Genomic DNA, 19,028 nt, shown 5'->3' on the forward strand with positions numbered 1-19,028 from the left:
AAACCCAAAAGCTTAAAGCACCTGGTATTCCTAGGCAGTCTCTCATACAAGTACTAACCAGACCTAAACCTGCTAAGATTCAGAGATCGGGCATTGACTCTATTTTTTGGCAAAATTATTATAAACTAAGTGAAAAATGTCCAAAAAGTTTACAGCACCTGGTATTCCCAGGCGGTCTCCCATCAAAGTACTAACCAGGCCCAAACCTGCTTAGCTTCCGAGATCGGACGAGATCGGGCATAGCCAGGTTGGTATGGCCGTAAGCGAAGTCTGTTGCAAAGAGAGGGCTATTTAAAGACCAGCCAATCTTATCGCCAGTACATTATATAAGTAGGAAAGAAAGCCCAAAAGCTTAAAGCACCTGGTATTCCTAGGCAGTCTCTCATCAAAGTACTAACCAGACCTAAACCTGCTAAGATTCAGAGATCGGGCATTGACTCTTTTTTTTTTTTAATGAAAGATTATTATATAATTCGTGAAATTTTCCAAAAAGATTAAAGCACCTGGTATTCCCAGGCAGTCTCCCATCCATGTACTAACCAGGCCCAAACCTGCAAATATTCAGAGATCGGGCATTGACTCTATTTTTTTTTTTTTTATGAAAGATTATTATATAATTCGTGAACTTTTCCAAAAAGATTAAAACACCTGGTATTCCCAGGCAGTCTCCTATCCATGTACTAAGCAGGCCCAAACCTGCTAATATTCAGAGATCAGGCATTGACTCTATTTTTTGGCAAAATTATTATATACTAAGTGAAAAATGTCCAAAAAGCTTACAGCACCTGGTATTCCCAGGCGGTCTCCCATCCAAGTACTAACCAGGCCCAAACCTGCTTAGCTTCCGAGATCAGACGAGATCAGGCATAGCCAGGATGGTATGGCCGTAAGCAAAGTCTGCTGCAAAGAGAGGGCTATTTAAAGACCAGCCAATCTTATCGCCAGTACATTATATAAGTAGGAAAGAAAACCCAAAAGCTTAAAGCACCTGGTATTCCCAGGCAGTCTCTCATCAAAGTACTAACCAGACCTAAACCTGCTAAGATTCAGAGATCGGGCATTGACTCTTTTTTTTTTTTTTTTTTTTTTTTTTAAATGAAAGATTATTATATAATTCGTGAAATTTTCCAAAAAGATTAAAGCACCTGGTATTCCCAGGCAGTCTCCCATCCATGTACTAACCAGGCCCAAACCTGCAAATATTCAGAGATCGGGCATTGACTCTATTTTTTGGCAAAATTATTATATACTAAGTGAAAAATGTCCAAAAAGCTTACAGCACCTGGTATTCCCAGGCAGTCTCCCATCCATGTACTAACCAGGCCCAAACCTGCTAATATTCAGAGATTGGCATTGACTCTATTTTTTGGCAAAATTATTATATACTAAGTGAAAAATTTCCAAAAAGCTTACAGCACCTGGTATTCCCAGGCGGTCTCCCATCCAAGTACTAACCAGGCCCAAACCTGCTTAGCTTCCGAGATCAGACGAGATCAGGCATAGCCAGGATGGTATGGCCGTAAGCGAAGTCTGCTGCAAAGAGAGGGCTATTTAAAGACCAGCCAATCTTATCGCCAGTACATTATATAAGTAGGAATGAAAACCCAAAAGCTTAAAGCACCTGGTATTCCTAGGCAGTCTCTCATCAAAGTACTAATCAGACCTAAACCTGCTAAGATTCAGAGATCGGGCATTGACTCTTTTTTTTTTTTTTTATGAAAGATTATTATATAATTTGTGAAATTTTCCAAAAAGATTAAAACACCTGGTATTCCCAGGCAGTCTCCCATCCATGTACTAAGCAGGCCCAAACCTGCTAATATTCAGAGATCAGGCATTGACTCTATTTTTTGGCAAAATTATTATATACTAAGTGAAAAATGTCCAAAAAGCTTACAGCACCTGGTATTCCCAGGCGGTCTCCCATCCATGTACTAACCAGGCCCAAACCTGCAAATATTCAGAGATCGGGCATTGACTCTATTTTTTGGCAAAATTATTATATACTAAGTGAAAAATGTCCAAAAAGCTTACAGCACCTGGTATTCCCAGGCAGTCTCCCATCCATGTACTAACCAGGCCCAAACCTGCTAATATTCAGAGATTGGCATTGACTCTATTTTTTGGCAAAATTATTATATACTAAGTGAAAAATTTCCAAAAAGCTTACAGCACCTGGTATTCCCAGGCGGTCTCCCATCCAAGTACTAACCAGGCCCAAACCTGCTTAGCTTCCGAGATCAGACGAGATCAGGCATAGCCAAGATGGTATGGCCGTAAGCGAAGTCTGCTGCAAAGAGAGGGCTATTTAAAGAGCAGCCAATCTTATCGCCAGTACATTATATAAGTAGGAATGAAAACCCAAAAGCTTAAAGCACCTGGTATTCCTAGGCAGTCTCTCATCAAAGTACTAATCAGACCTAAACCTGCTAAGATTCAGAGATCGGGCATTGACTCTTTTTTTTTTTTTTTTTATGAAAGATTATTATATAATTCGTGAAATTTTCCAAAAAGATTAAAACACCTGGTATTCCCAGGCAGTCTCCCATCCATGTACTAAGCAGGCCCAAACCTGCTAATATTCAGAGATCAGGCATTGACTCTATTTTTTGGCAAAATTATTATATACTAAGTGAAAAATGTCCAAAAAGCTTACAGCACCTGGTATTCCCAGGCGGTCTCCCATCCAAGTACTAACCAGGACCAAACCTGCTTAGCTTCCGAGATCAGACGAGATTGGGCATAGCCAGGTTGGTATGGCCGTAAGCGAAGTCTGCTGCAAAGAGAGGGCTATTTAAAGACCAGCCGATCTTATCGCCAGTACATTATATAAGTAGGAAAGAAAACCCAAAAGCTTAAAGCACCTGGTATTCCCAGGCAGTCTCTCATCAAAGTACTAACCAGACCTAAACCTGCTAAGATTCAGAGATCGGGCATTGACTCTATTTTTTGGCAAAATTATTATATACTAAGTGAAAAATGTCCAAAAAGCTTACAGGACCTGGTATTCCCAGGCGATCTCCCATCCAAGTACTAACCAGGCCCAAACCTGCTTAGCTTCCGAGATCAGACGAGATCGGGCATAGCCAGGTTGGTATGGCCGTAAGCGAAGTCTGCTGCAAAGAGAGGGCTATTTAAAGAACAGCCAATCTTATCGCCAGTACATTATATAAGTAGTAAAGAAAACCCAAAAGCTTAAAGCACCTGGTATTCCTAGGCAGTCTCTCATCAAAGTACTAACCAGACCTAAACCTGCTAAGATTCAGAGATCGGGCATTGACTCTTTTTTTTTTTTTTTTTTTTTTTTTTAAATGAAAGATTATTATATAATTCGTGAAATTTTTCAAAAAGATTAAAGCACCTGGTATTCCCAGGCAGTCTCCCATCCATGTACTAACCAGGCCCAAACCTGCAAATATTCAGAGATCGGGCATTGACTCTATTTTTTGGCAAAATTATTATATACTAAGTGAAAAATGTCCAAAAAGCTTACAGCACCTGGTATTCCCAGGCAGTCTCCCATCCATGTACTAACCAGGCCCAAACCTGCTAATATTCAGAGATTGGCATTGACTCTATTTTTTGGCAAAATTATTATATACTAAGTGAAAAATTTCCAAAAAGCTTACAGCACCTGGTATTCCCAGGCGGTCTCCCATCCAAGTACTAACCAGGCCCAAACCTGCTTAGCTTCCGAGATCAGACGAGATCGGGCATAGCCAGGATGGTATGGCCGTAAGCAAAGTCTGCTGCAAAGAGAGGGCTATTTAAAGATCAGCCAATCTTATCGCCAGTACATTATATAAGTAGGAATGAAAACCCAAAAGCTTAAAGCACCTGGTATTCCTAGGCAGTCTCTCATCAAAGTACTAATCAGACCTAAACCTGCTAAGATTCAGAGATCGGGCATTGACTCTTTTTTTTTTTTTTTATGAAAGATTATTATATAATTCGTGAACTTTTCCAAAAAGATTAAAACACCTGGTATTCCCAGGCAGTCTCCTATCCATGTACTAAGCAGGCCCAAACCTGCTAATATTCAGAGATCAGGCATTGACTCTATTTTTTGGCAAAATTATTATATACTAAGTGAAAAATGTCCAAAAAGCTTACAGCACCTGGTATTCCCAGGCGGTCTCCCATCCAAGTACTAACCAGGCCCAAACCTGCTTAGCTTCCGAGATCAGACGAGATCCGGCATAGCCAGGTTGGTATGGCCGTAAGCGAAGTCTGCTGCAAAGAGAGGGCTATTTAAAGACCAGCCAATCTTATCGCCAGTACATTATTTAAGTAGGAAAGAAAACCCAAAAGCTTAAAGCACCTGGTATTCCTAGGCAGTCTCTCATCAAAGTACTAACCAGACCTAAACCTGCTAAGATTCAGAGATCGGGCATTGACTCTTTTTTTTTTTTTTTTTTTTTTTTTTTAAATGAAAGATTATTATATAATTCGTGAAATTTTCCAAAAAGATTAAAGCACCTGGTATTCCCAGGCAGTCTCCCATCCATGTACTAACCAGGCCCAAACCTGCAAATATTCAGAGATCGGGCATTGACTCTATTTTTTGGCAAAATTATTATATACTAAGTGAAAAATGTCCAAAAAGCTTACAGCACCTGGTATTCCCAGGCAGTCTCCCATCCATGTACTAACCAGGCCCAAACCTGCTAATATTCAGAGATTGGCATTGACTCTATTTTTTGGCAAAATTATTATATACTAAGTGAAAAATTTCCAAAAAGCTTACAGCACCTGGTATTCCCAGGCGGTCTCCCATCCAAGTACTAACCAGGCCCAAACCTGCTTAGCTTCCGAGATCAGACGAGATCAGGCATAGCCAGGATGGTATGGCCGTAAGCGAAGTCTGCTGCAAAGAGAGGGCTATTTAAAGACCAGCCAATCTTATCGCCAGTACATTATATAAGTAGGAATGAAAACCCAAAAGCTTAAAGCACCTGGTATTCCTAGGCAGTCTCTCATCAAAGTACTAATCAGACCTAAACCTGCTAAGATTCAGAGATCGGGCATTGACTCTTTTTTTTTATTTTTTTATGAAAGATTATTATATAATTCGTGAAATTTTCCAAAAAGATTAAAACACATGGTATTCCCAGGCAGTCTCCCATCCATGTACTAAGCAGGCCCAAACCTGCTAATATTCAGAGATCAGGCATTGACTCTATTTTTTGGCAAAATTATTATATACTAAGTGAAAAATGTCCAAAAAGCTTACAGCACCTGGTATTCCCAGGCGGTCTCCCATCCAAGTACTAACCAGGACAAAACCTGCTTAGCTTCCGAGATCAGACGAGATTGGGCATAACCAGGTTTGTATGGCCGTAAGCGAAGTCTGCTGCAAAGAGAGGGCTATTTAAAGACCAGCCGATCTTATCGCCAGTACATTATATAAGTAGGAAAGAAAACCCAAAAGCTTAAAGCACCTGGTATTCCCAGGCAGTCTCTCATCAAAGTACTAACCAGACCTAAACCTGCTAAGATTCAGAGATCGGGCATTGACTCTATTTTTTGGCAAAATTATTATATACTAAGTGAAAAATGTCCAAAAAGCTTACAGCACCTGGTATTCCCAGGCGATCTCCCATCCAAGTACTAACCAGGCCCAAACCTGCTTAGCTTCCGAGATCAGACGAGATCGGGCATAGCCAGGTTGGTATGGCCGTAAGCGAAGTCTACTGCAAAGAGAGGGCTATTTAAAGAACAGCCAATCTTATCGCCAGTACATTATATAAGTAGTAAAGAAAACCCAAAAGCTTAAAGCACCTGGTATTCCTAGGCAGTCTCTCATCAAAGTACTAACCAGACCTAAACCTGCTAAGATTCAGAGATCGGGCATTGACTCTATTTTTTGGCAAAATTATTATAAACTAAGTGAAAAATGTCCAAAAAGTTTACAGCACCTGGTATTCCCAGGCGGTCTCCCATCAAAGTACTAACCAGGCCCAAACCTGCTTAGCTTCCGAGATCGGACGAGATCGGGCATAGCCAGGTTGGTATGGCCGTAAGCGAAGTCTGTTGCAAAGAGAGGGCTATTTAAAGACCAGCCAATCTTATCGCCAGTACATTATATAAGTAGGAAAGAAAGCCCAAAAGCTTAAAGCACCTGGTATTCCTAGGCAGTCTCTCATCAAAGTACTAACCAGACCTAAACCTGCTAAGATTCAGAGATCGGGCATTGACTCTTTTTTTTTTTTTAATGAAAGATTATTATATAATTCGTGAAATTTTCCAAAAAGATTAAAGCACCTGGTATTCCCAGGCTGTCTCCCATCCATGTACTAACCAGGCCCAAACCTGCAAATATTCAGAGATCGGGCATTGACTTTTTTTTGGCAAAATTATTATATACTAAGTGAAAAATGTCCAAAAAGCTTACAGCACCTGGTATTCAATCAATCAATCAATCACCTTTATTTATATAGTGCTTTAAACAAAATACATTGCGTCAAAGCACTGAACAACATTCATTAGGAAAACAGTGTCTCAATAATGCAAAATTATAATTAAAGGCAGTATATTCCCAGGCAGTCTCCCATCCATGTACTAAACAGGCCCAAACCTGCTAATATTCAGAGATCAGGCACTGACTCTATTTTTTGGCAAAATTATTATATACTAAGTGAAAAATGTCCAAAAAGCACCTAGAAAGGACCTCTACTGCCCTGAAAGACAGCGGAGACCAGGACAACTAGAGCCCCAGATACAGATCCCCTGTAAAGACCTTGTCTCAGAGGAGCACCAGGACAAGACCACAGGAAACAGATGATTCTTCTGCACAATCTGACTTTGCTGCAGCCTGGAATTGAACTACTGGTTTTCGTCTGGTCAGAGGAGAACTGACCCCCCAACTGAGCCTGGTTTCTCCCAAGGTTTTTTTCTCCATTCTGTCACCGATGGAGTTTCGGTTCCTTGCCGCTGTCGCCTCTGGCTTGCTTAGTTGGGGTCACTTCATCTACAGCGATATCATTGACTTGATTGCAAATAAAAACAGACACTATTTCAACTGAACAGAGATGACATAGCTGAATTCAATGATGAACTGCCTTTAACTATCATTTTGCATTATTGAGACACTGTTTTCCAAATGAATGTTGTTCAGTGCTTTGACGCAATGTATTTTGTTTAAAGCACTATATAAATAAAGGTGATTGATTGATTGATTGAAGAGAGGGCTATTTAAAGACCAGCCAATCTTATCGCCAGTACATTATATAAGTAGGAAAGAAAACCCAAAAGCTTAAAGCACCTGGTATTCCCAGGCAGTCTCTCATCAAAGTACTAACCAGACCTAAACCTGCTAAGATTCATGGAGCGGGCATTGACTCTTTTTTTTTTTTTTTTTTTTTTTTTTTTAAATGAAAGATTATTATATAATTCGTGAAATTTTCCAAAAAGATTAAAGCACCTGGTATTCCCAGGCAGTCTCCCATCCATGTACTAACCAGGCCCAAACCTGCAAATATTCAGAGATCGGGCATTGACTCTATTTTTTGGCAAAATTATTATATACTAAGTGAAAAATGTCCAAAAAGCTTACAGCACCTGGTATTCCCAGGCAGTCTCCCATCCATGTACTAACCAGGCCCAAACCTGCTAATATTCAGAGATTGGCATTGACTCTATTTTTTGGCAAAATTATTATATACTAAGTGAAAAATTTCCAAAAAGCTTACAGCACCTGGTATTCCCAGGCGGTCTCCCATCCAAGTACTAACCAGGCCCAAACCTGCTTAGCTTCCGAGATCAGACGAGATCAGGCATAGCCAGGATGGTATGGCCGTAAGCGAAGTCTGCTGCAAAGAGAGGGCTATTTAAAGACCAGCCAATCTTATCGCCAGTACATTATATAAGTAGGAATGAAAACCCAAAAGCTTAAAGCACCTGGTATTCCTAGGCAGTCTCTCATCAAAGTACTAATCAGACCTAAACCTGCTAAGATTCAGAGATCGGGCATTGACTCTTTTTTTTTTTTTTTTATGAAAGATTATTATATAATTTGTGAAATTTTCCAAAAAGATTAAAACACCTGGTATTCCCAGGCAGTCTCCCATCCATGTACTAAGCAGGCCCAAACCTGCTAATATTCAGAGATCAGGCATTGACTCTATTTTTTGGCAAAATTATTATATACTAAGTGAAAAATGTCCAAAAAGCTTACAGCACCTGGTATTCCCAGGCGGTCTCCCATCCAAGTACTAACCAGGACCAAACCTGCTTAGCTTCCGAGATCAGACGAGATTGGGCATAGCCAGGTTGGTATGGCCGTAAGCGAAGTCTGCTGCAAAGAGAGGGCTATTTAAAGACCAGCCGATCTTATCGCCAGTACATTATATAAGTAGGAAAGAAAACCCAAAAGCTTAAAGCACCTGGTATTCCCAGGCAGTCTCTCATCAAAGTACTAACCAGACCTAAACCTGCTAAGATTCAGAGATCGGGCATTGACTCTATTTTTTGGCAAAATTATTATATACTAAGTGAAAAATGTCCAAAAAGCTTACAGCACCTGGTATTCCCAGGCGATCTCCCATCCAAGTACTAACCAGGCCCAAACCTGCTTAGCTTCCGAGATCAGACGAGATCGGGCATAGCCAGGTTGGTATGGCCGTAAGCGAAGTCTGCTGCAAAGAGAGGGCTATTTAAAGAACAGCCAATCTTATCGCCAGTACATTATATAAGTAGGAAAGAAAACCCAAAAGCTTAAAGCACCTGGTATTCCTAGGCAGTCTCTCATACAAGTACTAACCAGACCTAAACCTGCTAAGATTCAGAGATCGGGCATTGACTCTATTTTTTGGCAAAATTATTATAAACTAAGTGAAAAATGTCCAAAAAGTTTACAGCACCTGGTATTCCCAGGCGGTCTCCCATCAAAGTACTAACCAGGCCCAAACCTGCTTAGCTTCCGAGATCGGACGAGATCGGGCATAGCCAGGTTGGTATGGCCGTAAGCGAAGTCTGTTGCAAAGAGAGGGCTATTTAAAGACCAGCCAATCTTATCGCCAGTACATTATATAAGTAGGAAAGAAAGCCCAAAAGCTTAAAGCACCTGGTATTCCTAGGCAGTCTCTCATCAAAGTACTAACCAGACCTAAACCTGCTAAGATTCAGAGATCGGGCATTGACTCTTTTTTTTTTTTAATGAAAGATTATTATATAATTCGTGAAATTTTCCAAAAAGATTAAAGCACCTGGTATTCCCAGGCAGTCTCCCATCCATGTACTAACCAGGCCCAAACCTGCAAATATTCAGAGATCGGGCATTGACTCTATTTTTTTTTTTTTTATGAAAGATTATTATATAATTCGTGAACTTTTCCAAAAAGATTAAAACACCTGGTATTCCCAGGCAGTCTCCTATCCATGTACTAAGCAGGCCCAAACCTGCTAATATTCAGAGATCAGGCATTGACTCTATTTTTTGGCAAAATTATTATATACTAAGTGAAAAATGTCCAAAAAGCTTACAGCACCTGGTATTCCCAGGCGGTCTCCCATCCAAGTACTAACCAGGCCCAAACCTGCTTAGCTTCCGAGATCAGACGAGATCAGGCATAGCCAGGATGGTATGGCCGTAAGCAAAGTCTGCTGCAAAGAGAGGGCTATTTAAAGACCAGCCAATCTTATCGCCAGTACATTATATAAGTAGGAAAGAAAACCCAAAAGCTTAAAGCACCTGGTATTCCCAGGCAGTCTCTCATCAAAGTACTAACCAGACCTAAACCTGCTAAGATTCAGAGATCGGGCATTGACTCTTTTTTTTTTTTTTTTTTTTTTTTTTAAATGAAAGATTATTATATAATTCGTGAAATTTTCCAAAAAGATTAAAGCACCTGGTATTCCCAGGCAGTCTCCCATCCATGTACTAACCAGGCCCAAACCTGCAAATATTCAGAGATCGGGCATTGACTCTATTTTTTGGCAAAATTATTATATACTAAGTGAAAAATGTCCAAAAAGCTTACAGCACCTGGTATTCCCAGGCAGTCTCCCATCCATGTACTAACCAGGCCCAAACCTGCTAATATTCAGAGATTGGCATTGACTCTATTTTTTGGCAAAATTATTATATACTAAGTGAAAAATTTCCAAAAAGCTTACAGCACCTGGTATTCCCAGGCGGTCTCCCATCCAAGTACTAACCAGGCCCAAACCTGCTTAGCTTCCGAGATCAGACGAGATCAGGCATAGCCAGGATGGTATGGCCGTAAGCGAAGTCTGCTGCAAAGAGAGGGCTATTTAAAGACCAGCCAATCTTATCGCCAGTACATTATATAAGTAGGAATGAAAACCCAAAAGCTTAAAGCACCTGGTATTCCTAGGCAGTCTCTCATCAAAGTACTAATCAGACCTAAACCTGCTAAGATTCAGAGATCGGGCATTGACTCTTTTTTTTTTTTTTTATGAAAGATTATTATATAATTTGTGAAATTTTCCAAAAAGATTAAAACACCTGGTATTCCCAGGCAGTCTCCCATCCATGTACTAAGCAGGCCCAAACCTGCTAATATTCAGAGATCAGGCATTGACTCTATTTTTTGGCAAAATTATTATATACTAAGTGAAAAATGTCCAAAAAGCTTACAGCACCTGGTATTCCCAGGCGGTCTCCCATCCAAGTACTAACCAGGACCAAACCTGCTTAGCTTCCGAGATCAGACGAGATTGGGCATAGCCAGGTTGGTATGGCCGTAAGCGAAGTCTGCTGCAAAGAGAGGGCTATTTAAAGACCAGCCGATCTTATCGCCAGTACATTATATAAGTAGGAAAGAAAACCCAAAAGCTTAAAGCACCTGGTATTCCCAGGCAGTCTCTCATCAAAGTACTAACCAGACCTAAACCTGCTAAGATTCAGAGATCGGGCATTGACTCTATTTTTTGGCAAAATTATTATATACTAAGTGAAAAATGTCCAAAAAGCTTACAGCACCTGGTATTCCCAGGCGATCTCCCATCCAAGTACTAACCAGGCCCAAACCTGCTTAGCTTCCGAGATCAGACGAGATCGGGCATAGCCAGGTTGGTATGGCCGTAAGCGAAGTCTGCTGCAAAGAGAGGGCTATTTAAAGAACAGCCAATCTTATCGCCAGTACATTATATAAGTAGTAAAGAAAACCCAAAAGCTTAAAGCACCTGGTATTCCTAGGCAGTCTCTCATACAAGTACTAACCAGACCTAAACCTGCTAAGATTCAGAGATCGGGCATTGACTCTATTTTTTGGCAAAATTATTATAAACTAAGTGAAAAATGTCCAAAAAGTTTACAGCACCTGGTATTCCCAGGCGGTCTCCCATCAAAGTACTAACCAGGCCCAAACCTGCTTAGCTTCCGAGATCGGACGAGATCGGGCATAGCCAGGTTGGTATGGCCGTAAGCGAAGTCTGTTGCAAAGAGAGGGCTATTTAAAGACCAGCCAATCTTATCGCCAGTACATTATATAAGTAGGAAAGAAAGCCCAAAAGCTTAAAGCACCTGGTATTCCTAGGCAGTCTCTCATCAAAGTACTAACCAGACCTAAACCTGCTAAGATTCAGAGATCGGGCATTGACTCTTTTTTTTTTTTAATGAAAGATTATTATATAATTCGTGAAATTTTCCAAAAAGATTAAAGCACCTGGTATTCCCAGGCAGTCTCCCATCCATGTACTAACCAGGCCCAAACCTGCAAATATTCAGAGATCGGGCATTGACTCTATTTTTTTTTTTTTTATGAAAGATTATTATATAATTCGTGAACTTTTCCAAAAAGATTAAAACACCTGGTATTCCCAGGCAGTCTCCTATCCATGTACTAAGCAGGCCCAAACCTGCTAATATTCAGAGATCAGGCATTGACTCTATTTTTTGGCAAAATTATTATATACTAAGTGAAAAATGTCCAAAAAGCTTACAGCACCTGGTATTCCCAGGCGGTCTCCCATCCAAGTACTAACCAGGCCCAAACCTGCTTAGCTTCCGAGATCAGACGAGATCAGGCATAGCCAGGATGGTATGGCCGTAAGCAAAGTCTGCTGCAAAGAGAGGGCTATTTAAAGACCAGCCAATCTTATCGCCAGTACATTATATAAGTAGGAAAGAAAACCCAAAAGCTTAAAGCACCTGGTATTCCCAGGCAGTCTCTCATCAAAGTACTAACCAGACCTAAACCTGCTAAGATTCAGAGATCGGGCATTGACTCTTTTTTTTTTTTTTTTTTTTTTTTTTAAATGAAAGATTATTATATAATTCGTGAAATTTTCCAAAAAGATTAAAGCACCTGGTATTCCCAGGCAGTCTCCCATCCATGTACTAACCAGGCCCAAACCTGCAAATATTCAGAGATCGGGCATTGACTCTATTTTTTGGCAAAATTATTATATACTAAGTGAAAAATGTCCAAAAAGCTTACAGCACCTGGTATTCCCAGGCAGTCTCCCATCCATGTACTAACCAGGCCCAAACCTGCTAATATTCAGAGATTGGCATTGACTCTATTTTTTGGCAAAATTATTATATACTAAGTGAAAAATTTCCAAAAAGCTTACAGCACCTGGTATTCCCAGGCGGTCTCCCATCCAAGTACTAACCAGGCCCAAACCTGCTTAGCTTCCGAGATCAGACGAGATCAGGCATAGCCAGGATGGTATGGCCGTAAGCGAAGTCTGCTGCAAAGAGAGGGCTATTTAAAGACCAGCCAATCTTATCGCCAGTACATTATATAAGTAGGAATGAAAACCCAAAAGCTTAAAGCACCTGGTATTCCTAGGCAGTCTCTCATCAAAGTACTAATCAGACCTAAACCTGCTAAGATTCAGAGATCGGGCATTGACTCTTTTTTTTTTTTTTTATGAAAGATTATTATATAATTTGTGAAATTTTCCAAAAAGATTAAAACACCTGGTATTCCCAGGCAGTCTCCCATCCATGTACTAAGCAGGCCCAAACCAGCTAATATTCAGAGATCAGGCATTGACTCTATTTTTTGGCAAAATTATTATATACTAAGTGAAAAATGTCCAAAAAGCTTACAGCACCTGGTATTCCCAGGCGGTCTCCCATCCAAGTACTAACCAGGACCAAACCTGCTTAGCTTCCGAGATCAGACGAGATTGGGCATAGCCAGGTTGGTATGGCCGTAAGCGAAGTCTGCTGCAAAGAGAGGGCTATTTAAAGACCAGCCGATCTTATCGCCAGTACATTATATAAGTAGGAAAGAAAACCCAAAAGCTTAAAGCACCTGGTATTCCCAGGCAGTCTCTCATCAAAGTACTAACCAGACCTAAACCTGCTAAGATTCAGAGATCGGGCATTGACTCTATTTTTTGGCAAAATTATTATATACTAAGTGAAAAATGTCCAAAAAGCTTACAGCACCTGGTATTCCCAGGCGATCTCCCATCCAAGTACTAACCAGGCCCAAACCTGCTTAGCTTCCGAGATCAGACGAGATCGGGCATAGCCAGGTTGGTATGGCCGTAAGCGAAGTCTGCTGCAAAGAGAGGGCTATTTAAAGAACAGCCAATCTTATCGCCAGTACATTATATAAGTAGTAAAGAAAACCCAAAAGCTTAAAGCACCTGGTATTCCTAGGCAGTCTCTCATCAAAGTACTAACCAGACCTAAACCTGCTAAGATTCAGAGATCGGGCATTGACTCTATTTTTTGGCAAAATTATTATAAACTAAGTGAAAAATGTCCAAAAAGTTTACAGCACCTGGTATTCCCAGGCGGTCTCCCATCAAAGTACTAACCAGGCCCAAACCTGCTTAGCTTCCGAGATCGGACGAGATCGGGCATAGCCAGGTTGGTATGGCCGTAAGCGAAGTCTGTTGCAAAGAGAGGGCTATTTAAAGACCAGCCAATCTTATCGCCAGTACATTATATAAGTAGGAAAGAAAGCCCAAAAGCTTAAAGCACCTGGTATTCCTAGGCAGTCTCTCATCAAAGTACTAACCAGACCTAAACCTGCTAAGATTCAGAGATCGGGCATTGACTCTTTTTTTTTTTTAATGAAAGATTATTATATAATTCGTGAAATTTTCCAAAAAGATTAAAGCACCTGGTATTCCCAGGCTGTCTCCCATCCATGTACTAACCAGGCCCAAACCTGCAAATATTCAGAGATCGGGCATTGACTTTTTTTTGGCAAAATTATTATATACTAAGTGAAAAATGTCCAAAAAGCTTACAGCACCTGGTATTCAATCAATCAATCAATCACCTTTATTTATATAGTGCTTTAAACAAAATACATTGCGTCAAAGCACTGAACAACATTCATTAGGAAAACAGTGTCTCAATAATGCAAAATTATAATTAAAGGCAGTATATTCCCAGGCAGTCTCCCATCCATGTACTAAACAGGCCCAAACCTGCTAATATTCAGAGATCAGGCACTGACTCTATTTTTTGGCAAAATTATTATATACTAAGTGAAAAATGTCCAAAAAGCACCTAGAAAGGACCTCTACTGCCCTGAAAGACAGCGGAGACCAGGACAACTAGAGCCCCAGATACAGATCCCCTGTAAAGACCTTGTCTCAGAGGAGCACCAGGACAAGACCACAGGAAACAGATGATTCTTCTGCACAATCTGACTTTGCTGCAGCCTGGAATTGAACTACTGGTTTTCGTCTGGTCAGAGGAGAACTGACCCCCCAACTGAGCCTGGTTTCTCCCAAGGTTTTTTTCTCCATTCTGTCACCGATGGAGTTTCGGTTCCTTGCCGCTGTCGCCTCTGGCTTGCTTAGTTGGGGTCACTTCATCTACAGCGATATCATTGACTTGATTGCAAATAAAAACAGACACTATTTCAACTGAACAGAGATGACATAGCTGAATTCAATGATGAACTGCCTTTAACTATCATTTTGCATTATTGAGACACTGTTTTCCAAATGAATGTTGTTCAGTGCTTTGACGCAATGTATTTTGTTTAAAGCACTATATAAATAAAGGTGATTGATTGATTGATTGAAGAGAGGGCTATTTAAAGAACAGCCAATCTTATCGCCAGTACATTATATAAGTAGGAAAGAAAACCCAAAAGCTTAAAGCACCTGGTATTCCTAGGCAGTCTCTCATACAAGTACTAACCAGACCTAAACCTGCTAAGATTCAGAGATCGGGCATTGACTCTTTTTTTTTTTTTTTTTTTTTTTTAATGAAAGATTATTATATAATTCGTGAAATTTTCCAAAAAGATTAAAGCACCTGGTATTCCCAGGCAGTCTCCCATCCATGTACTAACCAGGCCCAAACCTGCAAATATTCAGAGATCGGGCATTGACTCTATTTTTTTTTTTTTTATGAAAGATTATTATATAATTCGTGAACTTTTCCAAAAAGATTAAAACACCTGGTATTCCCAGGCAGTCTCCTATCCATGTACTAAGCAGGCCCAAACCTGCTAATATTCAGAGATCAGGCATTGACTCTATTTTTTGGCAAAATTATTATATACTAAGTGAAAAATGTCCAAAAAGCTTACAGCACCTGGTATTCCCAGGCGGTCTCCCATCCAAGTACTAACCAGGCCCAAACCTGCTTAGCTTCCGAGATCAGACGAGATCAGGCATAGCCAGGATGGTATGGCCGTAAGCAAAGTCTGCTGCAAAGAGAGGGCTATTTAAAGACCAGCCAATCTTATCGCCAGTACATTATATAAGTAGGAATGAAAACCCAAAAGCTTAAAGCACCTGGTATTCCTAGGCAGTCTCTCATCAAAGTACTAATCAGACCTAAACCTGCTAAGATTCAGAGATCGGGCATTGACTCTTTTTTTTTTTTTATGAAAGATTATTATATAATTCGTGAACTTTTCCAAAAAGATTAAAACACCTGGTATTCCCAGGCAGTCTCCTATCCATGTACTAAGCAGGCCCAAACCTGCTAATATTCAGAGATCAGGCATTGACTCTATTTTTTGGCAAAATTATTATATACTAAGTGAAAAATGTCCAAAAAGCTTACAGCACCTGGTATTCCCAGGCGGTCTCCCATCCAAGTACTAACCAGGCCCAAACCTGCTTAGCTTCCGAGATCAGACGAGATCCGGCATAGCCAGGTTGGTATGGCCGTAAGCGATGTCTGCTGCAAAGAGAGGGCTATTTAAAGACCAGCCAATCTTATCCCCAGTACATTATTTAAGTAGGAAAGAAAACCCAAAAGCTTAAAGCACCTGGTATTCCTAGGCAGTCTCTCATCAAAGTACTAACCAGACCTAAACCTGCTAAGATTCAGAGATCGGGCATTGACTCTATTTTTTGGCAAAATTATTATAAACTAAGTGAAAAATGTCCAAAAAGTTTACAGCACCTGGTATTCCCAGGCGGTCTCCCATCAAAGTACTAACCAGGCCCAAACCTGCTTAGCTTCCGAGATCGGACGAGATCGGGCATAGCCAGGTTGGTATGGCCGTAAGCGAAGTCTGTTGCAAAGAGAGGGCTATTTAAAGACCAGCCAATCTTATCGCCAGTACATTATATAAGTAGGAAAGAAAGCCCAAAAGCTTAAAGCACCTGGTATTCCTAGGCAGTCTCTCATCAAAGTACTAACCAGACCTAAACCTGCTAAGATTCAGAGATCGGGCATTGACTCTTTTTTTTTTTAATGAAAGATTATTATATAATTCGTGAAATTTTCCAAAAAGATTAAAGCACCTGGTATTCCCAGGCTGTCTCCCATCCATGTACTAACCAGGCCCAAACCTGCAAATATTCAGAGATCGGGCATTGACTTTTTTTTGGCAAAATTATTATATACTAAGTGAAAAATGTCCAAAAAGCTTACAGCACCTGGTATTCAATCAATCAATCAATCACCTTTATTTATATAGTGCTTTAAACAAAATACATTGCGTCAAAGCACTGAACAACATTCATTAGGAAAACAGTGTCTCAATAATGCAAAATTATAATTAAAGGCAGTATATTCCCAGGCAGTCTCCCATCCATGTACTAAACAGGCCCAAACCTGCTAATATTCAGAGATCAGGCACTGACTCTATTTTTTGGCAAAATTATTATATACTAAGTGAAAAATGTCCAAAAAGCACCTAGAAAGGACCTCTACTGCCCTGAAAGACAGCGGAGACCAGGACAACTAGAGCCCCAGATACAGATCCCCTGTAAAGACCTTGTCTCAGAGGAGCACCAGGACAAGACCACAGGAAACAGATGATTCTTCTGCACAATCTGACTTTGCTGCAGCCTGGAATTGAACTACTGGTTTTCGTCTGGTCAGAGGAGAACTGACCCCCCAACTGAGCCTGGTTTCTCCCAAGGTTTTTTTCTCCATTCTGTCACCGATGGAGTTTCGGTTCCTTGCCGCTGTCGCCTCTGGCTTGCTTAGTTGGGGTCACTTCATCTACAGCGATATCATTGACTTGATTGCAAATAAAAACAGACACTATTTCAACTGAACAGAGATGACATAGCTGAATTCAATGATGAACTGCCTTTAACTATCATTTTGCATTATTGAGACACTGTTTTCCAAATGAATGTTGTTCAGTGCTTTGACGCAATGTATTTTGTTTAAAGCACTATATAAATAAAGGTGATTGATTGATTGATTGAAGAGAGGGCTATTTAAAGAACAGCCAATCTTATCGCCAGTACATTATATAAGTAGGAAAGAAAACCCAAAAGCTTACAGCACCTGGTATTCCCAGGCAGTCTCCCATCCATGTACTAACCAGGCCCAAACCTGCTAATATTCAGAGATCAGGCATTGACTCTATTTTTTGGCAAAATTATTATATACTAAGTGAAAAATGTCCAAAAAGCTTACAGCACCTGGTATTCCCAGGCGGTCTCCCATCCAAGTACTAACCAGGACCAAACCTGCTTAGCTTCCGAGATCAGACGAGATTGGGCATAGCCAGGTTGGTATGGCCGTAAGCGAAGTCTGCTGCAAAGAGAGGGCTATTTAAAGACCAGCCGATCTTATCGCCAGTACATTATATAAGTAGGAAAGAAAACCCAAAAGCTTAAAGCACCTGGTATTCCCAGGCAGTCTCTCATCAAAGTACTAACCAGACCTAAACCTGCTAAGATTCAGAGATCGGGCATTGACTCTATTTTTTGGCAAAATTATTATATACTAAGTGAAAAATGTCCAAAAAGCTTACAGCACCTGGTATTCCCAGGCGATCTCCCATCCAAGTACTAACCAGGCCCAAACCTGCTTAGCTTCCGAGATCAGACGAGATCGGGCATAGCCAGGTTGGTATGGCCGTAAGCGAAGTCTGCTGCAAAGAGAGGGCTATTTAAAGAACAGCCAATCTTATCGCCAGTACATTATATAAGTAGGAAAGAAAACCCAAAAGCTTAAAGCACCTGGTATTCCTAGGCAGTCTCTCATACAAGTACTAACCAGACCTAAACCTGCTAAGATTCAGAGATCGGGCATTGACTCTATTTTTTGGCAAAATTATTATAAACTAAGTGAAAAATGTCCAAAAAGTTTACAGCACCTGGTATTCCCAGGCGGTCTCCCATCAAAGTACTAACCAGGCCCAAACCTGCTTAGCTTCCGAGATCGGACGAGATCGGGCATAGCCAGGTTGGTATGGCCGTAAGCGAAGTCTGTTGCAAAGAGAGGGCTATTTAAAGACCAGCCAATCTTATCGCCAGTACATTATATAAGTAGGAAAGAAAGCCCAAAAGCTTAAAGCACCTGGTATTCCTAGGCAGTCTCTCATCAAAGTACTAACCAGACCTAAACCTGCTAAGATTCAGAGATCGGGCATTGACTCTTTTTTTTTTTTAATGAAAGATTATTATATAATTCGTGAAATTTTCCAAAAAGATTAAAGCACCTGGTATTCCCAGGCAGTCTCCCATCCATGTACTAACCAGGCCCAAACCTGCAAATATTCAGAGATCGGGCATTGACTCTATTTTTTTTTTTTTTATGAAAGATTATTATATAATTCGTGAACTTTTCCAAAAAGATTAAAACACCTGGTATTCCCAGGCAGTCTCCTATCCATGTACTAAGCAGGCCCAAACCTGCTAATATTCAGAGA

The 19,028-nt window shown here is 40.5% G+C and overlaps 32 non-coding genes across 32 annotated transcripts; all 32 read right to left on the reverse strand.

Moving 5' to 3' along the window:
* Positions 1 to 146: 146 nt before the first annotated feature.
* Positions 147 to 265, reverse strand: LOC127996394 (5S ribosomal RNA). The gene has a single exon (XR_008169301.1). It is a non-coding gene; the product is annotated as a 5S ribosomal RNA (ribosomal RNA).
* A 508-nt stretch (positions 266 to 773) lies between these two features.
* LOC128000520 (5S ribosomal RNA) lies at positions 774 to 892 on the reverse strand. The gene has a single exon (XR_008173301.1). It is a non-coding gene; the product is annotated as a 5S ribosomal RNA (ribosomal RNA).
* A 514-nt stretch (positions 893 to 1,406) lies between these two features.
* LOC128000521 (5S ribosomal RNA) lies at positions 1,407 to 1,525 on the reverse strand. Its single transcript, XR_008173302.1, has one exon. It is a non-coding gene; the product is annotated as a 5S ribosomal RNA (ribosomal RNA).
* A 638-nt stretch (positions 1,526 to 2,163) lies between these two features.
* LOC128002891 (5S ribosomal RNA) lies at positions 2,164 to 2,282 on the reverse strand. Its single transcript, XR_008175626.1, has one exon. It is a non-coding gene; the product is annotated as a 5S ribosomal RNA (ribosomal RNA).
* A 367-nt stretch (positions 2,283 to 2,649) lies between these two features.
* Positions 2,650 to 2,768, reverse strand: LOC128003637 (5S ribosomal RNA). The gene has a single exon (XR_008176357.1). It is a non-coding gene; the product is annotated as a 5S ribosomal RNA (ribosomal RNA).
* Positions 2,769 to 2,989: 221 nt separating this feature from the next.
* LOC128003362 (5S ribosomal RNA) lies at positions 2,990 to 3,108 on the reverse strand. Its single transcript, XR_008176087.1, has one exon. It is a non-coding gene; the product is annotated as a 5S ribosomal RNA (ribosomal RNA).
* Positions 3,109 to 3,622: 514 nt separating this feature from the next.
* On the reverse strand, positions 3,623 to 3,741 carry LOC127996076 (5S ribosomal RNA). Its single transcript, XR_008168995.1, has one exon. It is a non-coding gene; the product is annotated as a 5S ribosomal RNA (ribosomal RNA).
* A 365-nt stretch (positions 3,742 to 4,106) lies between these two features.
* Positions 4,107 to 4,225, reverse strand: LOC127999538 (5S ribosomal RNA). The gene has a single exon (XR_008172353.1). It is a non-coding gene; the product is annotated as a 5S ribosomal RNA (ribosomal RNA).
* A 515-nt stretch (positions 4,226 to 4,740) lies between these two features.
* LOC128000522 (5S ribosomal RNA) lies at positions 4,741 to 4,859 on the reverse strand. The gene has a single exon (XR_008173303.1). It is a non-coding gene; the product is annotated as a 5S ribosomal RNA (ribosomal RNA).
* Positions 4,860 to 5,226: 367 nt separating this feature from the next.
* On the reverse strand, positions 5,227 to 5,345 carry LOC128004722 (5S ribosomal RNA). The gene has a single exon (XR_008177402.1). It is a non-coding gene; the product is annotated as a 5S ribosomal RNA (ribosomal RNA).
* Positions 5,346 to 5,566: 221 nt separating this feature from the next.
* Positions 5,567 to 5,685, reverse strand: LOC127995692 (5S ribosomal RNA). Its single transcript, XR_008168630.1, has one exon. It is a non-coding gene; the product is annotated as a 5S ribosomal RNA (ribosomal RNA).
* A 221-nt stretch (positions 5,686 to 5,906) lies between these two features.
* Positions 5,907 to 6,025, reverse strand: LOC127996395 (5S ribosomal RNA). The gene has a single exon (XR_008169302.1). It is a non-coding gene; the product is annotated as a 5S ribosomal RNA (ribosomal RNA).
* A 1,659-nt stretch (positions 6,026 to 7,684) lies between these two features.
* On the reverse strand, positions 7,685 to 7,803 carry LOC128000524 (5S ribosomal RNA). Its single transcript, XR_008173305.1, has one exon. It is a non-coding gene; the product is annotated as a 5S ribosomal RNA (ribosomal RNA).
* A 366-nt stretch (positions 7,804 to 8,169) lies between these two features.
* LOC128003638 (5S ribosomal RNA) lies at positions 8,170 to 8,288 on the reverse strand. Its single transcript, XR_008176358.1, has one exon. It is a non-coding gene; the product is annotated as a 5S ribosomal RNA (ribosomal RNA).
* Positions 8,289 to 8,509: 221 nt separating this feature from the next.
* LOC127995693 (5S ribosomal RNA) lies at positions 8,510 to 8,628 on the reverse strand. The gene has a single exon (XR_008168631.1). It is a non-coding gene; the product is annotated as a 5S ribosomal RNA (ribosomal RNA).
* A 221-nt stretch (positions 8,629 to 8,849) lies between these two features.
* Positions 8,850 to 8,968, reverse strand: LOC127996396 (5S ribosomal RNA). The gene has a single exon (XR_008169303.1). It is a non-coding gene; the product is annotated as a 5S ribosomal RNA (ribosomal RNA).
* A 508-nt stretch (positions 8,969 to 9,476) lies between these two features.
* LOC128000525 (5S ribosomal RNA) lies at positions 9,477 to 9,595 on the reverse strand. Its single transcript, XR_008173306.1, has one exon. It is a non-coding gene; the product is annotated as a 5S ribosomal RNA (ribosomal RNA).
* A 514-nt stretch (positions 9,596 to 10,109) lies between these two features.
* LOC128000526 (5S ribosomal RNA) lies at positions 10,110 to 10,228 on the reverse strand. The gene has a single exon (XR_008173307.1). It is a non-coding gene; the product is annotated as a 5S ribosomal RNA (ribosomal RNA).
* A 365-nt stretch (positions 10,229 to 10,593) lies between these two features.
* On the reverse strand, positions 10,594 to 10,712 carry LOC128003639 (5S ribosomal RNA). The gene has a single exon (XR_008176359.1). It is a non-coding gene; the product is annotated as a 5S ribosomal RNA (ribosomal RNA).
* A 221-nt stretch (positions 10,713 to 10,933) lies between these two features.
* On the reverse strand, positions 10,934 to 11,052 carry LOC127995694 (5S ribosomal RNA). Its single transcript, XR_008168632.1, has one exon. It is a non-coding gene; the product is annotated as a 5S ribosomal RNA (ribosomal RNA).
* A 221-nt stretch (positions 11,053 to 11,273) lies between these two features.
* Positions 11,274 to 11,392, reverse strand: LOC127996397 (5S ribosomal RNA). The gene has a single exon (XR_008169304.1). It is a non-coding gene; the product is annotated as a 5S ribosomal RNA (ribosomal RNA).
* A 508-nt stretch (positions 11,393 to 11,900) lies between these two features.
* LOC128000527 (5S ribosomal RNA) lies at positions 11,901 to 12,019 on the reverse strand. The gene has a single exon (XR_008173308.1). It is a non-coding gene; the product is annotated as a 5S ribosomal RNA (ribosomal RNA).
* A 514-nt stretch (positions 12,020 to 12,533) lies between these two features.
* LOC128000528 (5S ribosomal RNA) lies at positions 12,534 to 12,652 on the reverse strand. The gene has a single exon (XR_008173309.1). It is a non-coding gene; the product is annotated as a 5S ribosomal RNA (ribosomal RNA).
* Positions 12,653 to 13,017: 365 nt separating this feature from the next.
* LOC128003640 (5S ribosomal RNA) lies at positions 13,018 to 13,136 on the reverse strand. The gene has a single exon (XR_008176360.1). It is a non-coding gene; the product is annotated as a 5S ribosomal RNA (ribosomal RNA).
* Positions 13,137 to 13,357: 221 nt separating this feature from the next.
* On the reverse strand, positions 13,358 to 13,476 carry LOC127995695 (5S ribosomal RNA). Its single transcript, XR_008168633.1, has one exon. It is a non-coding gene; the product is annotated as a 5S ribosomal RNA (ribosomal RNA).
* A 221-nt stretch (positions 13,477 to 13,697) lies between these two features.
* On the reverse strand, positions 13,698 to 13,816 carry LOC127996399 (5S ribosomal RNA). Its single transcript, XR_008169306.1, has one exon. It is a non-coding gene; the product is annotated as a 5S ribosomal RNA (ribosomal RNA).
* Positions 13,817 to 15,478: 1,662 nt separating this feature from the next.
* On the reverse strand, positions 15,479 to 15,597 carry LOC128000529 (5S ribosomal RNA). The gene has a single exon (XR_008173310.1). It is a non-coding gene; the product is annotated as a 5S ribosomal RNA (ribosomal RNA).
* A 363-nt stretch (positions 15,598 to 15,960) lies between these two features.
* LOC127999539 (5S ribosomal RNA) lies at positions 15,961 to 16,079 on the reverse strand. Its single transcript, XR_008172354.1, has one exon. It is a non-coding gene; the product is annotated as a 5S ribosomal RNA (ribosomal RNA).
* A 221-nt stretch (positions 16,080 to 16,300) lies between these two features.
* On the reverse strand, positions 16,301 to 16,419 carry LOC127996400 (5S ribosomal RNA). Its single transcript, XR_008169307.1, has one exon. It is a non-coding gene; the product is annotated as a 5S ribosomal RNA (ribosomal RNA).
* A 1,362-nt stretch (positions 16,420 to 17,781) lies between these two features.
* Positions 17,782 to 17,900, reverse strand: LOC128003641 (5S ribosomal RNA). Its single transcript, XR_008176361.1, has one exon. It is a non-coding gene; the product is annotated as a 5S ribosomal RNA (ribosomal RNA).
* A 221-nt stretch (positions 17,901 to 18,121) lies between these two features.
* On the reverse strand, positions 18,122 to 18,240 carry LOC127995697 (5S ribosomal RNA). The gene has a single exon (XR_008168635.1). It is a non-coding gene; the product is annotated as a 5S ribosomal RNA (ribosomal RNA).
* A 221-nt stretch (positions 18,241 to 18,461) lies between these two features.
* On the reverse strand, positions 18,462 to 18,580 carry LOC127996401 (5S ribosomal RNA). The gene has a single exon (XR_008169308.1). It is a non-coding gene; the product is annotated as a 5S ribosomal RNA (ribosomal RNA).
* Positions 18,581 to 19,028: the final 448 nt, after the last annotated feature.

Source organism: Carassius gibelio, chromosome B22 (assembly GCF_023724105.1).
Source record: "Carassius gibelio isolate Cgi1373 ecotype wild population from Czech Republic chromosome B22, carGib1.2-hapl.c, whole genome shotgun sequence".
Taxonomy (NCBI): Eukaryota; Metazoa; Chordata; class Actinopteri; order Cypriniformes; family Cyprinidae; genus Carassius; species Carassius gibelio.